Raw genomic sequence first — 14,325 nt, forward strand, 5'->3', positions numbered from 1 at the left:
TTTCTAATGAAACAAGAATTGAAAAAAACATTTCATACTATCCTCAATGTGCTCAAACCTACGATATCAGGCCATTATAAGCCCTGTTGAATTACATCTCTTCATGTGTTGTTGTGGCCGAGTGGTTAAGGCGATGGACTAGAAATCCATTGGGGTTTCCCCGTGTAGGTTCAAATCCTGCCAACAACGAAGCTCGTCTAGTATTACTTCCTGCTCTTTTACAGTAAATGCAATATTTTTGCATCAAATAAGAGAAAAGTATTTTTACTGAGATAAATGCATGCAATGGTGGTATAGTGGTGAGCATAGCTGCCTTCCAAGCAGTTGACCGGGGTTCGATTCCCGGCCATTGCAGAAGTGTTTTTATATTAAACAAGAATTGGAAAAAAAACGTTTCATCCTATGCTCAATCTGCTCAAACCTACGACATTTCAGGCCATTATTAGCCCTGTTGAATTACATCTCTTCATGTGTTGTTGTGGCCGAGTGGTTAAGGCGATGGACTAGAAATCCATTGGGGTTTCCCCGCGTAGGTTCAAATCCTGCCAACAACGAAGCTCGTCTAGTATTACTTCCTGCTCTTTTACATTAAATGCAATCATTTGCATCAAAAAAGAGAAAAGTACTTTTACTGCAGATAAATTCATGCATTGGTGGTATAGTGGTGAGCATAGCTGCCTTCCAAGCAGTTGACCCGGGTTCGATACCTGGCCATTGCAGAAGTGTTTTTCTATTAAACAAGAATTGGAAAAAAAACATTTCATCCTATCTGCCATGTGATATCAGGCCATTATTAGTGCTGTTTTATTACTGTTTTCATGTGTTGTTGTGGCCGAGTGGTTAAGGCGATGGACTTGAAATCCATTGTGGTTTCCCCGTGTAGGTTCAAATCCTGCCAACAACAAAGCTCTTCTAGTATTACTTCCTGCTCTTTTACAGTAAATGCAATCATTTGCATCAAATAAGAGAAAAGTACTTTTACTGCAGATAAATGCATGCAATGGTGGTATAGTAGTGAGCATAGCTGCCTTCCAAGCAGTTGACCCGGGTTCGTTTCCAGGGCGTTGCAGAAGTGTTTTTCTAATGAAACAAGAATTGAAAAAAACATTTCATCCTATCCTCAATGTGCTCAAACCTACGATATCAGGCCATTATTAGCCCTGTTGAATTACATCTCTTCATGTGTTGTTGTGGCAGAGTGGTTAAGGCGATGGACTAGAAATCCATTGGGGTTTCCCCGCGTAGGTTCAAATCCTGCCAACGACGAAGCTCGACTAGTATTACTTCCTGCTCTTTTACAATAAATGCAATAATTTGCATCAAATAAGAGAAAAGTACTTTTACTGCAGATAAAAGCATGCAATGGTGGTATAGTGGTGAGCATAGCTGCCTTCCAAGCAGTTGACCTGGGTTGGATTCCCGGCCATTGCAGAAGTGTTTTTCTATTAAACAAGAATTGGAAAAAAACGTTTCATCCTATGCTCAATGTGCTCAAACCTACGATATTTCAGGCCATTATTAGCCCTGTTGAATTACATCTCTTCATGTGTTGTTGTGGCCCAGTGGTTAAGGCGATGGAGTAGAAATCCATTGGGGTTTCCCCGCGTAGGTTCAAATCCTGGCAACAACCAAGCTGGTCTCGTATTACTTCCTGCTCTTTTACATTAAATGCAATCATTTGCATCAAATAAGAGAAAACTACTTTTACTGCAGACAAATGCATGCAATGGTGGTATAGTGGTGAGCATAGCTGCCTTCCAAGCAGTTGACCGGGGTTCGATTCCCGGCCATTGCAGAAGTGTTTTTCTATTAAAAAAGAATTGGAAAAAAAACATTTCATCCTATCCTCCATGTGCTCAAACCTAAGATATCAGGCCATAATTAGTCCTGTTTTATTACTGTTTTCATGTGTTGTTGTGGCCGAGTGGTTAAGGCGATGGACTAGAAATCCATTGGGGTTTCCCTGCGTAGGTTCAAATCCTGCCAACAACTAAGCTCGTATAGTATTACTTCCTGCTCTTTTACAGTAAATGCAATATTTTTGCATCAAATAAGAGAAAAGTATTTTTACTGAGATAAATGCATGCAATGGTGGTATAGTGGTGAGCATAGCTGCCTTCCAAGCAGTTGACCCGGGTTTGATTCCCGGCCATTGCAGAAGTGTTTTTCTATTAAACAAGAATTGGAAAAAAACATTTCATCCTATCCTCCATGTGCTCAAACCTACGATATCAGGCCATTATTAGTCCTGTTTTATTACTGTTTTCATGTGTTGTTGTGGCCGAGTGGTTAAGGCGATGGACTAGAAATCCATTGGGGTTTCCCTGCGTAGGTTCAAATCCTGCCAACAACTAAGCTCGTATAGTATTACTTCCAGCACTTTTACAGTAAATGCAATATTTTTGCATCAAATAAGAGAAAAGTATTTTTACTGAGATAAATGCATGCAATGGTGGTATAGTGGCGAGCATAGCTGCCTTCCAAGCAGTTGACCCGGGTTTGATTCCCGGCCATTGCAGAAGTGTTTTTCTATTAAACAAGAATTGGAAAAAAAACGTTTCATCCTCTGCTCAATGTGCTCAAACCTACGATATTTCAGGCCATTATTTGCCCTGCTGAGTTACATCTCTTCATGTGTTGTTGTGGCCCAGTGGTTAAGGCGATGGACTAGAAATCCATTGGGGTTTCCCCGCGTAGGTTCAAATCCTGCCAACAACGAAGCTCTTCTAGTATTACTTCCTGCTCTTTTACAGTAAATGCAATCATTTGCATCAAATAAGAGAAAATTACTTTTACTGCAGATAAATGCATGCAATGGTGGTATAGTAGTGAGCACAGCTGCCTTCCAAGCAGTTGACCCGGGTTCGTTTCCAGGGCGTTGCAGAAGTGTTTTTCTAATGAAACAAGAATTGAAAAAACATTTCATCCTATCCTCAATGTGCTCAAACCTACGATATCAGGCCATTATTAGTCCTGTTGAATTACATCTCTTCTTGTGTTGTTGTGGCAGAGTGGTTAAGGCGATGGACTAGAAATCCATTGGGGTTTCCCCGCATAGGTTCAAATCCTGCCAACGACGAAGCTCGTCTAGTATTACTTCCTGCTCTTTTACAATAAATGCAATAATTTGCATCAAATAAGAGAAAAGTACTTTTACTGCAGATAAATGCATGCAATGGTGGTATAGTGGTGAGCATAGCTGCCTTCCAAGCAGTTGACCTGGATTGGATTCCCGGCCATTGCAGAAGTGTTTTTCTATTAAACAAGAATTGGAAAAAAAACGTTTCATCCTATGCTCAATGTGCTCAAACCTACGATATTTCAGGCCATTATTAGCCCTGTTGAATTACATCTCTTCATGTGTTGTTGTGGCCCAGTGGTTAAGGCGATGGAGTAGAAATCCATTGGGGTTTCCCCGCGTAGGTTCAAATCCTGCCAACAACGAAGCTCGTCTAGTATTACTTCCTGCTCTTTTACATTAAATGCAATCATTTGCATCAAATAAGAGAAAAGTACTTTTACTGCAGACAAATGCATGCAATGGTGGTATAGTGGTGAGCATAGCTGCCTTCCAAGCAGTTGACCGGGGTTCGATTCCCGGCCATTGCAGAAGTATTTTTCTATTAAAAAAGAATTGGAAAAAAAACATTTCATCCTATCCTCCATGTGCTCAAACCTAAGATATCAGGCCATTATTAGTCCTGTTTTATTACTGTTTTCATGTGTTGTTGTGGCCGAGTGGTTAAGGCGATGGACTAGAAATCCATTGGGGATTCCCTGCGTAGGTTCAAATCCTGCCAACAACTAAGCTTGTATAGTATTACTTCCTGCTCTTTTACAGTAAATGCAATATTTTTGCATCAAATAAGAGAAAAGTATTTTTACTGAGATAAATGCATGCAATGGTGGTATAGTGGTGAGCATAGCTGCCTTCCAAGCAGTTGACCCGGGTTCGTTTCCAGGGCGTTGCAGAAGTGTTTTTCTAATGAAACAAGAATTGAAAAAACATTTCATCCTATCCTCAATGTGCTCAAACCTACGATATCAGACCATTATTAGTCCTGTTGAATTACATCTCTTCTTGTGTTGTTGTGGCAGAGTGGTTAAGGCGATGGACTAGAAATCCATTGGGGTTTCCCCGCATAGGTTCAAATCCTGCCAACGACGAAGCTCGTCTAGTATTACTTCCTGCTCTTTTACAAGAAATGCAATAATTTGCATCAAATAAGAGAAAAGTACTTTTACTGCAGATAAATGCATGCAATGGTGGTATAGTGGTGAGCATAGCTGCCTTCCAAGCAGTTGACCTGGGTTGGATTCCCGGCCATTGCAGAAGTGTTTTTCTATTAAACAAGAATTGGAAAAAAACATTTCATCCTATCCTCCATGTGCTCAAACCTACGATATCAGGCCATTATTAGTCCTGTTTTATTACTGTTTTCATGTGTTGTTGTGGCCGAGTGGTTAAGGCGATGGACTAGAAATCCATTGGGGTTTCCCTGCGTAGGTTCAAATCCTGCCAACAACTAAGCTCGTATAGTATTACTTCCAGCACTTTTACAGTAAATGCAATATTTTTGCATCAAATAAGAGAAAAGTATTTTTACTGAGATAAATGCATGCAATGGTGGTATAGTGGCGAGCATAGCTGCCTTCCAAGCAGTTGACCCGGGTTTGATTCCCGGCCATTGCAGAAGTGTTTTTCTATTAAACAAGAATTGGAAAAAAACGTTTCATCCTATGCTCAATGTGCTCAAACCTACGATATTTCAGGCCATTATTAGCCCTGCTGAATTACATCTCTTCATGTGTTGTTGTGGCCCAGTGGTTAAGGCGATGGACTAGAAATCCATTGGGGTTTCCCCGCGTAGGTTCAAATCCTGCCAACAACGAAGCTCGTCTAGTATTACTTCCTGCTCTTTTACAGTAAATGCAATATTTTGCATCAAATAAGAGAAAAGTACTTTTACTGGAGATGAATGCATGCAATGGTGGTACAGTGGTGAGCATAGCTGCCTTCCAAGCAGTTGACCCGGGTTCGTTTCCAGGGCGTTGCAGAAGTGTTTTTCTAATGAAACAAGAATTGAAAAAAACATTTCATCCTATCCTCAATGTGCTCAAACCTACGATATCAGGCCATTATTAGCCCTGTTGAATTACATCTCTTCTTGTGTTGTTGTGGCAGAGTGGTTAAGGCGATGGACTAGAAATCCATTGGGGTTTCCCCACGTAGGTTCAAATCCTGCCAACGACAAAGCTCTTCTAGTATTACTTCCTGCTCTTTTACAATAAATGCAATAATTTGCATCAAATAAGAGAAAAGTACTTTTACTGCAGATAAATGCATGCAATGGTGGTATAGTGGTGAGCATAGCTGCCTTCCAAGCAGTTGACCTGGGTTGGATTCCCGGCCATTGCAGAAGTGTTTTTCTATTAAACAAGAATTGGAAAAAAAACGTTTCATCCTATGCTCAATGTGCTCAAACCTACGATATGTCAGGCCATTATTAGCCCTGTTGAATTACATCTCTTCATGTGTTGTTGTGGCCCAGTGGTTAAGGCGATGGAGTAGAAATCCATTGGGGTTTCCCCGCGTAGGTTCAAATCCTGCCAACAACGAAGCTCGTCTAGTATTACTTCCTGCTCTTTTACATTAAATGCAATCATTTGCATCAAATAAGAGAAAGGTACTTTTACTGCAGACAAATGCATGCAATGGTGGTATAGTGGTGAGCATAGCTGCCTTCCAAGCAGTTGACCGGGGTTCGATTCCCGGCCATTGCAGAAGTGTTTTTCTATTAAAAAAGAATTGGAAAAAAAACATTTCATCCTATCCTCCATGTGCTCAAACCTATCAGGCCATTATCAGTGCTGTTTTATGACTGTTTTCATGTGTTGTTGTGGCCGAGTGGTTAAGGCGATGGACTAGAAATCCATTGGGGATTCCCTGCGTAGGTTCAAATCCTGCCAACAACTAAGCTCGTATAGTATTACTTCCTGCTCTTTTACAGTAAATGCAATATTTTTGCATCAAATAAGAGAAAAGTATTTTTACTGAGACAAATGCATGCAATGGTGGTATAGTGGTGAGCATAGCTGCCTTCCAAGCAGTTGACCCGGGTTCGATTCCCGGCCATTGCAGAAGTGTTTTTCTATTAAAAAAGAATTGGAAAAAAAAACATTTCATCCTATCCTCCATGTGCTCAAACCTAAGATATCAGGCCATTATTAGTCCTGTTTTATTACTGTTTTCATGTGTTGTTGTGGCCGAGTGGTTAAGGCGATGGACTAGAAATCCATTGAGGTTTCCCCGCGTAGGTTCAAATCCTGCCAACAACGAAGCTCGTCTAGTATTACTTCCTGCTCTTTTACAGTAAATGCAATATTTTTGCATCAAATAAGAGAAAAGTATTTTTACTGAGATAAATGCATGCAATGGTGGTATAGTGGTGAGCATAGCTGCCTTCCAAGCAGTTGACCCGGGTTTGTTTCCAGGGTGTTGCAGAAGTGTTTTTCTATTAAACAAGAATTGGAAAAAAAACATTACATCCTATACTCAATGTGCTCAAACCTACGATATCAGGCCAATATTAGCCCTGTTGAATTACATCTCTTCATGTGTTGTTGTGGCGGAGTGGTTAAGGCGATGGACTAGAAATCCATTGGGGTTTCCCCGCGTAGGTTCAAATCCTGCCAACAACGAAGCTCGTCTAGTATTACTTCCAGCTCTTTTACAGTAAATGCAATATTTTGCATCAAATAAGAGAAAAGTATTTTTACTGCAGACAAATGCATGCAATGGTGGTATAGTGGTGAGCATAGCTGCCTTCCAAGCAGTTGACCGGGGTTCGATTCCCGGCCATTGCAGAAGTGTTTTTCTATTAAACAAGAATTGGAAAAAAACGTTTCATCCTATGCTCAATGTGCTCAAACCTACGATATTTCAGGCCATTATTAGCCCTGTTGAATTACATCTCTTCATGTGTTGTTGTGGCCCAGTGGTTAAGGCGATGGAGTAGAAATCCATTGGGGTTTCCCCGCGTAGGTTCAAATCCTGGCAACAACCAAGCTCGTCTAGTATTACTTCCTGCTCTTTTACATTAAATGCAATCATTTGCATCAAATAAGAGAAAAGTACTTTTACTGCAGACAAATGCATGCAATGGTGGTATAGTGGTGAGCATAGCTGCCTTCCAAGCAGTTGACCGGGGTTCGATTCCCGGCCATTGCAGAAGTGTTTTTATATTAAACAAGAATTGGAAAAAAAACGTTTCATCCTACGCTCAATCTGCTCAAACCTACGACATTTCAGGCCATTATTAGCCCTGTTGAATTACATCTCTTCATGTGTTGTTGTGGCCGAGTGGTTAAGGCGATGGACTAGAAATCCATTGGGGTTTCCCCGCGTAGGTTCAAATCCTGCCAACAACGAAGCTCGACTAGTATTACTTCCTGCTCTTTTACATTAAATGCAATCATTTGCATCAAAAAAGAGAAAAGTACTTTTACTGCAGATAAATTCATGCATTGGTGGTATAGTGGTGAGCATAGCTGCCTTCCAAGCAGTTGACCCGGGTTCGATTCCTGGCCATTGCAGAAGTGTTTTTCTATTAAACAAGAATTGGAAAAAAACGTTTCATCCTATGCTCAATGTGCTCAAACCTACGATATTTCAGGCCATTATTAGCCCTGTTGAATTACATCTCTTCATTTGTTGTTGTGGCCGAGTGGTTAAGGCGATGGACTTGAAATCCATTGGGGTTTCCCCGCGTAGGTTCAAATCCTGCCAACAACGAAGCTCTTCTAGTATTACTTCCTGCTCTTTTACAGTAAATGCAATATTTTGCATCAAATAAGAGAAAAAGTACTTTTACTGGAGATGAATGCATGCAATGGTGGTACAGTGGTGAGCATAGCTGCCTTCCAAGCAGTTAACCCGGGTTCGTTTCCAGGGCGTTGCAGAAGTGTTTTTCTAATGAAACAAGAATTGAAAAAAACATTTCATACTATCCTCAATGTGCTCAAACTTACAATATCAGGCCATTATTAGCCCTGTTGAATTACATCTCTTCATGTGTTGTTGTGGCCGAGTGGTTAAGGCGATGGACTAGAAATCCATTGGGGTTTCCCCGCGTAGGTTCAAATCCTGCCAACAACGAAGCTCGTCTAGTATTACTTCCTGCTCTTTTACATTAAATGCAATCATTTGCATCAAATAAGAGAAAAGTACTTTTACTGCAGACAAATGCATGCAATGGTGGTATAGTGGTGAGCATAGCTGCCTTCCAAGCAGTTGACCCGGGTTCGATTCCCGGCCATTGCAGAAGTGTTTTTCTATTAAAAAAGAATTGGAAAAAAAAACATTTCATCCTATCCTCCAAGTGCTCAAACCTAAGATATCAGGCCATTATTAGTCCTGTTTTATTACTGTTTGCATGTGTTGTTGTGGCCGAGTGGTTAAGGCGATGGACTAGAAATCCATTGGGGTTTCCCCGCGTAGGTTCAAATCTTGCCAACAACGAAGCTCGTCTAGTATTACTTCCTGCTCTTTTACAGTAAATGCAATATTTTGCATCAAATAAGAGAAAAGTACTTTTACTGGAGATTAATGCATGCAATGGTGGTACAGTGGTTAGCATAGCTGCCTTCCAAGCAGTTGACCCGGGTTCGTTTCCAGGGCGTTGCAGAAGTGTTTTTATAATGAAACAAGAATTGAAAAAAACATTTCATACTATCCTCAACGTGCTCAAACCTACGATATCAGGCCATTATAAGCCCTGTTGAATTACATCTCTTCATGTGTTGTTGTGGCCGAGTGGTTAAGGCGATGGACTAGAAATCCATTGGGGTTTCCCCGCGTAGGTTCAAATCCTGCCAACAACGAAGCTCGTCTAGTATTACTTCCTGCTCTTTTACATTAAATGCAATCATTTGCATCAAATAAGAGAAAAGTACTTTTACTGCAGACAAATGCATGCAATGGTGGTATAGTGGTGAGCATAGCTGCCTTCCAAGCAGTTGACCCGGGTTCGATTCCCGGCCATTGCAGAAGTGTTTTTCTATTAAAAAAGAATTGGAAAAAAAAACATTTCATCCTATCCTCCAAGTGCTCAAACCTAAGATATCAGGCCATTATTAGTCCTGTTTTATTACTGTTTGCATGTGTTGTTGTGGCCGAGTGGTTAAGGCGATGGACTAGAAATCCATTGGGGTTTCCCCACGTAGGTTCAAATCCTGCCAACAACGAAGCTCGTCTAGTATTACTTCCTGCTCTTTTACAGTAAATGCAATATTTTGCATCAAATAAGAGAAAAGTACTTTTACTGGAGATTAATGCATGCAATGGTGGTACAGTGGTTAGCATAGCTGCCTTCCAAGCAGTTGACCCGGGTTCGTTTCCAGGGCGTTGCAGAAGTGTTTTTCTAATGAAACAAGAATTGAAAAAAACATTTCATACTATCCTCAATGTGCTCAAACCTACGATATCAGGCCATTATAAGCCCTGTTGAATTACATCTCTTCATGTGTTGTTGTGGCCGAGTGGTTAAGGCGATGGACTAGAAATCCATTGGGGTTTCCCCGCGTAGGTTCAAATCCTGCCAACAACGAAGCTCGTCTAGTATTACTTCCTGCTCTTTTACATTAAATGCAATCATTTGCATCAAATAAGAGAAAAGTACTTTTACTGCAGGCAAATGCATGCAATGGTGGTATAGTGGTGAGCATAGCTGCCTTCCAAGCAGTTGACCCGGGTTCGATTCCCGGCCATTGCAGAAGTGTTTTTCTATTAAAAAAGAATTGGAAAAAAAAACATTTCATCCTATCCTCCATGTGCTCAAACCTAAGATATCAGGCCATTATTAGTCCTCTTTTATTACTGTTTTCATGTGTTGTTGTGGCCGAGTGGTTAAGGCGATGGACTAGAAATCCATTGGGGTTTCCCCGCGTAGGTTCAAATCCTGCCAACAACGAAGCTCGTCTAGTATTACTTCCTGCTCTTTTACAGTAAATGCAATATTTTTGCATCAAATAAGAGAAAAGTATTTTTACTGAGATAAATGCATGCAATGGTGGTATAGTGGTGAGCATAGCTGCCTTCCAAGCAGTTGACCCTGGTTTGTTTCCAGGGTGTTGCAGAAGTGTTTTTCTATTAAACAAGAATTGGAAAAAAAACATTTCATCCTATCTGCCATGTGATATCAGGCCATTATTAGTGCTGTTTTATTACTGTTTTCATGTGTTGTTGTGGCCGAGTGGTTAAGGCGATGGACTTGAAATCCATTGTGGTTTCCCCGTGTAGGTTCAAATCCTGCCAACAACAAAGCTCTTCTAGTATTACTTCCTGCTCTTTTACAGTAAATGCAATCATTTGCATCAAATAAGAGAAAAGTACTTTTACTGCAGATAAATGCATGCAATGGTGGTATAGTAGTGAGCATAGCTGCCTTCCAAGCAGTTGACCCGGGTTCGTTTCCAGGGCGTTGCAGAAGTGTTTTTCTAATGAAACAAGAATTGAAAAAAACATTTCATCCTATCCTCAATGTGCTCAAACCTACGATATCAGGCCATTATTAGCCCTGTTGAATTACATCTCTTCATGTGTTGTTGTGGCAGAGTGGTTAAGGCGATGGACTAGAAATCCATTGGGGTTTCCCCGCGTAGGTTCAAATCCTGCCAACGACGAAGCTCGACTAGTATTACTTCCTGCTCTTTTACAATAAATGCAATAATTTGCATCAAATAAGAGAAAAGTACTTTTACTGCAGATAAAAGCATGCAATGGTGGTATAGTGGTGAGCATAGCTGCCTTCCAAGCAGTTGACCTGGGTTGGATTCCCGGCCATTGCAGAAGTGTTTTTCTATTAAACAAGAATTGGAAAAAAACGTTTCATCCTATGCTCAATGTGCTCAAACCTACGATATTTCAGGCCATTATTAGCCCTGTTGAATTACATTTCTTCATGTGTTGTTGTGGCCCAGTGGTTAAGGCGATGGAGTAGAAATCCATTGGGGTTTCCCCGCGTAGGTTCAAATCCTGGCAACAACCAAGCTGGTCTCGTATTACTTCCTGCTCTTTTACATTAAATGCAATCATTTGCATCAAATAAGAGAAAACTACTTTTACTGCAGACAAATGCATGCAATGGTGGTATAGTGGTGAGCATAGCTGCCTTCCAAGCAGTTGACCGGGGTTCGATTCCCGGCCATTGCAGAAGTGTTTTTCTATTAAAAAAGAATTGGAAAAAAAACATTTCATCCTATCCTCCATGTGCTCAAACCTAAGATATCAGGCCATAATTAGTCCTGTTTTATTACTGTTTTCATGTGTTGTTGTGGCCGAGTGGTTAAGGCGATGGACTAGAAATCCATTGGGGTTTCCCTGCGTAGGTTCAAATCCTGCCAACAACTAAGCTCGTATAGTATTACTTCCTGCTCTTTTACAGTAAATGCAATATTTTTGCATCAAATAAGAGAAAAGTATTTTTACTGAGATAAATGCATGCAATGGTGGTATAGTGGTGAGCATAGCTGCCTTCCAAGCAGTTGACCCGGGTTTGATTCCCGGCCATTGCAGAAGTGTTTTTCTATTAAACAAGAATTGGAAAAAAACATTTCATCCTATCCTCCATGTGCTCAAACCTACGATATCAGGCCATTATTAGTCCTGTTTTATTACTGTTTTCATGTGTTGTTGTGGCCGAGTGGTTAAGGCGATGGACTAGAAATCCATTGGGGTTTCCCTGCGTAGGTTCAAATCCTGCCAACAACTAAGCTCGTATAGTATTACTTCCAGCACTTTTACAGTAAATGCAATATTTTTGCATCAAATAAGAGAAAAGTATTTTTACTGAGATAAATGCATGCAATGGTGGTATAGTGGCGAGCATAGCTGCCTTCCAAGCAGTTGACCCGGGTTTGATTCCCGGCCATTGCAGAAGTGTTTTTCTATTAAACAAGAATTGGAAAAAAAACGTTTCATCCTCTGCTCAATGTGCTCAAACCTACGATATTTCAGGCCATTATTTGCCCTGCTGAGTTACATCTCTTCATGTGTTGTTGTGGCCCAGTGGTTAAGGCGATGGACTAGAAATCCATTGGGGTTTCCCCGCGTAGGTTCAAATCCTGCCAACAACGAAGCTCTTCTAGTATTACTTCCTGCTCTTTTACAGTAAATGCAATCATTTGCATCAAATAAGAGAAAATTACTTTTACTGCAGATAAATGCATGCAATGGTGGTATAGTAGTGAGCACAGCTGCCTTCCAAGCAGTTGACCCGGGTTCGTTTCCAGGGCGTTGCAGAAGTGTTTTTCTAATGAAACAAGAATTGAAAAAACATTTCATCCTATCCTCAATGTGCTCAAACCTACGATATCAGGCCATTATTAGTCCTGTTGAATTACATCTCTTCTTGTGTTGTTGTGGCGGAGTGGTTAAGGCGATGGACTAGAAATCCATTGGGGTTTCCCCGCATAGGTTCAAATCCTGCCAACGACGAAGCTCGTCTAGTATTACTTCCTGCTCTTTTACAATAAATGCAATAATTTGCATCAAATAAGAGAAAAGTACTTTTACTGCAGATAAATGCATGCAATGGTGGTATAGTGGTGAGCATAGCTGCCTTCCAAGCAGTTGACCTGGATTGGATTCCCGGCCATTGCAGAAGTGTTTTTCTATTAAACAAGAATTGGAAAAAAAACGTTTCATCCTATGCTCAATGTGCTCAAACCTACGATATTTCAGGCCATTATTAGCCCTGTTGAATTACATCTCTTCATGTGTTGTTGTGGCCCAGTGGTTAAGGCGATGGAGTAGAAATCCATTGGGGTTTCCCCGCGTAGGTTCAAATCCTGCCAACAACGAAACTCGTCTAGTATTACTTCCTGCTCTTTTACATTAAATGCAATCATTTGCATCAAATAAGAGAAAAGTACTTTTACTGCAGACAAATGCATGCAATGGTGGTATAGTGGTGAGCATAGCTGCCTTCCAAGCAGTTGACCGGGGTTCGATTCCCGGCCATTGCAGAAGTATTTTTCTATTAAAAAAGAATTGGAAAAAAAACATTTCATCCTATCCTCCATGTGCTCAAACCTAAGATATCAGGCCATTATTAGTCCTGTTTTATTACTGTTTTCATGTGTTGTTGTGGCCGAGTGGTTAAGGCGATGGACTAGAAATCCATTGGGGATTCCCTGCGTAGGTTCAAATCCTGCCAACAACTAAGCTCGTATAGTATTACTTCCTGCTCTTTTACAGTAAATGCAATATTTTTGCATCAAATAAGAGAAAAGTATTTTTACTGAGATAAATGCATGCAATGGTGGTATAGTGGTGAGCATAGCTGCCTTCCAAGCAGTTGACCCGGGTTCGTTTCCAGGGCGTTGCAGAAGTGTTTTTCTAATGAAACAAGAATTGAAAAAACATTTCATCCTATCCTCAATGTGCTCAAACCTACGATATCAGGCCATTATTAGTCCTGTTGAATTACATCTCTTCTTGTGTTGTTGTGGCAGAGTGGTTAAGGCGATGGACTAGAAATCCATTGGGGTTTCCCCGCATAGGTTCAAATCCTGCCAACGACGAAGCTCGTCTAGTATTACTTCCTGCTCTTTTACAAGAAATGCAATAATTTGCATCAAATAAGAGAAAAGTACTTTTACTGCAGATAAATGCATGCAATGGTGGTATAGTGGTGAGCATAGCTGCCTTCCAAGCAGTTGACCTGGGTTGGATTCCCGGCCATTGCAGAAGTGTTTTTCTATTAAACAAGAATTGGAAAAAAACATTTCATCCTATCCTCCATGTGCTCAAACCTACGATATCAGGCCATTATTAGTCCTGTTTTATTACTGTTTTCATGTGTTGTTGTGGCCGAGTGGTTAAGGCGATGGACTAGAAATCCATTGGGGTTTCCCTGCGTAGGTTCAAATCCTGCCAACAACTAAGCTCGTATAGTATTACTTCCAGCACTTTTACAGTAAATGCAATATTTTTGCATCAAATAAGAGAAAAGTATTTTTACTGAGATAAATGCATGCAATGGTGGTATAGTGGCGAGCATAGCTGCCTTCCAAGCAGTTGACCCGGGTTTGATTCCCGGCCATTGCAGAAGTGTTTTTCTATTAAACAAGAATTGGAAAAAAACGTTTCATCCTATGCTCAATGTGCTCAAACCTACGATATTTCAGGCCATTATTAGCCCTGCTGAATTACATCTCTTCATGTGTTGTTGTGGCCCAGTGGTTAAGGCGATGGACTAGAAATCCATTGGGGTTTCCCCGCGTAGGTTCAAATCCTGCCAACAACGAAGCTCGTCTAGTATT

General features: G+C 40.8%; 21 non-coding genes across 21 annotated transcripts; all 21 read left to right on the plus strand.

Moving 5' to 3' along the window:
- The first annotated feature begins 107 nt into the window (after positions 1 to 107).
- trnas-aga (transfer RNA serine (anticodon AGA)) lies at positions 108 to 189 on the plus strand. The gene has a single exon. It is a non-coding gene; the product is annotated as a tRNA-Ser (tRNA).
- A 283-nt stretch (positions 190 to 472) lies between these two features.
- trnas-aga (transfer RNA serine (anticodon AGA)) lies at positions 473 to 554 on the plus strand. The gene has a single exon. It is a non-coding gene; the product is annotated as a tRNA-Ser (tRNA).
- A 268-nt stretch (positions 555 to 822) lies between these two features.
- trnas-uga (transfer RNA serine (anticodon UGA)) lies at positions 823 to 904 on the plus strand. Its single transcript has one exon. It is a non-coding gene; the product is annotated as a tRNA-Ser (tRNA).
- Positions 905 to 2,085: 1,181 nt separating this feature from the next.
- trnag-ucc (transfer RNA glycine (anticodon UCC)) lies at positions 2,086 to 2,157 on the plus strand. Its single transcript has one exon. It is a non-coding gene; the product is annotated as a tRNA-Gly (tRNA).
- A 479-nt stretch (positions 2,158 to 2,636) lies between these two features.
- trnas-aga (transfer RNA serine (anticodon AGA)) lies at positions 2,637 to 2,718 on the plus strand. Its single transcript has one exon. It is a non-coding gene; the product is annotated as a tRNA-Ser (tRNA).
- Positions 2,719 to 4,810: 2,092 nt separating this feature from the next.
- Positions 4,811 to 4,892, plus strand: trnas-aga (transfer RNA serine (anticodon AGA)). The gene has a single exon. It is a non-coding gene; the product is annotated as a tRNA-Ser (tRNA).
- Positions 4,893 to 6,069: 1,177 nt separating this feature from the next.
- trnag-ucc (transfer RNA glycine (anticodon UCC)) lies at positions 6,070 to 6,141 on the plus strand. Its single transcript has one exon. It is a non-coding gene; the product is annotated as a tRNA-Gly (tRNA).
- Positions 6,142 to 7,349: 1,208 nt separating this feature from the next.
- trnas-aga (transfer RNA serine (anticodon AGA)) lies at positions 7,350 to 7,431 on the plus strand. The gene has a single exon. It is a non-coding gene; the product is annotated as a tRNA-Ser (tRNA).
- Positions 7,432 to 7,713: 282 nt separating this feature from the next.
- trnas-uga (transfer RNA serine (anticodon UGA)) lies at positions 7,714 to 7,795 on the plus strand. The gene has a single exon. It is a non-coding gene; the product is annotated as a tRNA-Ser (tRNA).
- A 281-nt stretch (positions 7,796 to 8,076) lies between these two features.
- Positions 8,077 to 8,158, plus strand: trnas-aga (transfer RNA serine (anticodon AGA)). The gene has a single exon. It is a non-coding gene; the product is annotated as a tRNA-Ser (tRNA).
- A 93-nt stretch (positions 8,159 to 8,251) lies between these two features.
- trnag-ucc (transfer RNA glycine (anticodon UCC)) lies at positions 8,252 to 8,323 on the plus strand. Its single transcript has one exon. It is a non-coding gene; the product is annotated as a tRNA-Gly (tRNA).
- Positions 8,324 to 8,801: 478 nt separating this feature from the next.
- trnas-aga (transfer RNA serine (anticodon AGA)) lies at positions 8,802 to 8,883 on the plus strand. Its single transcript has one exon. It is a non-coding gene; the product is annotated as a tRNA-Ser (tRNA).
- A 93-nt stretch (positions 8,884 to 8,976) lies between these two features.
- Positions 8,977 to 9,048, plus strand: trnag-ucc (transfer RNA glycine (anticodon UCC)). Its single transcript has one exon. It is a non-coding gene; the product is annotated as a tRNA-Gly (tRNA).
- Positions 9,049 to 9,164: 116 nt separating this feature from the next.
- On the plus strand, positions 9,165 to 9,246 carry trnas-aga (transfer RNA serine (anticodon AGA)). The gene has a single exon. It is a non-coding gene; the product is annotated as a tRNA-Ser (tRNA).
- Positions 9,247 to 9,526: 280 nt separating this feature from the next.
- trnas-aga (transfer RNA serine (anticodon AGA)) lies at positions 9,527 to 9,608 on the plus strand. Its single transcript has one exon. It is a non-coding gene; the product is annotated as a tRNA-Ser (tRNA).
- Positions 9,609 to 9,701: 93 nt separating this feature from the next.
- trnag-ucc (transfer RNA glycine (anticodon UCC)) lies at positions 9,702 to 9,773 on the plus strand. The gene has a single exon. It is a non-coding gene; the product is annotated as a tRNA-Gly (tRNA).
- A 116-nt stretch (positions 9,774 to 9,889) lies between these two features.
- trnas-aga (transfer RNA serine (anticodon AGA)) lies at positions 9,890 to 9,971 on the plus strand. The gene has a single exon. It is a non-coding gene; the product is annotated as a tRNA-Ser (tRNA).
- Positions 9,972 to 10,239: 268 nt separating this feature from the next.
- Positions 10,240 to 10,321, plus strand: trnas-uga (transfer RNA serine (anticodon UGA)). Its single transcript has one exon. It is a non-coding gene; the product is annotated as a tRNA-Ser (tRNA).
- Positions 10,322 to 11,502: 1,181 nt separating this feature from the next.
- trnag-ucc (transfer RNA glycine (anticodon UCC)) lies at positions 11,503 to 11,574 on the plus strand. The gene has a single exon. It is a non-coding gene; the product is annotated as a tRNA-Gly (tRNA).
- A 479-nt stretch (positions 11,575 to 12,053) lies between these two features.
- Positions 12,054 to 12,135, plus strand: trnas-aga (transfer RNA serine (anticodon AGA)). Its single transcript has one exon. It is a non-coding gene; the product is annotated as a tRNA-Ser (tRNA).
- Positions 12,136 to 14,227: 2,092 nt separating this feature from the next.
- trnas-aga (transfer RNA serine (anticodon AGA)) lies at positions 14,228 to 14,309 on the plus strand. Its single transcript has one exon. It is a non-coding gene; the product is annotated as a tRNA-Ser (tRNA).
- Positions 14,310 to 14,325: the final 16 nt, after the last annotated feature.

The sequence above is a fragment of the Callionymus lyra genome, chromosome 17 (assembly GCF_982586985.1).
Source record: "Callionymus lyra chromosome 17, fCalLyr1.hap1.1, whole genome shotgun sequence".
NCBI classification, from domain to species: domain Eukaryota; kingdom Metazoa; phylum Chordata; class Actinopteri; order Syngnathiformes; family Callionymidae; genus Callionymus; species Callionymus lyra.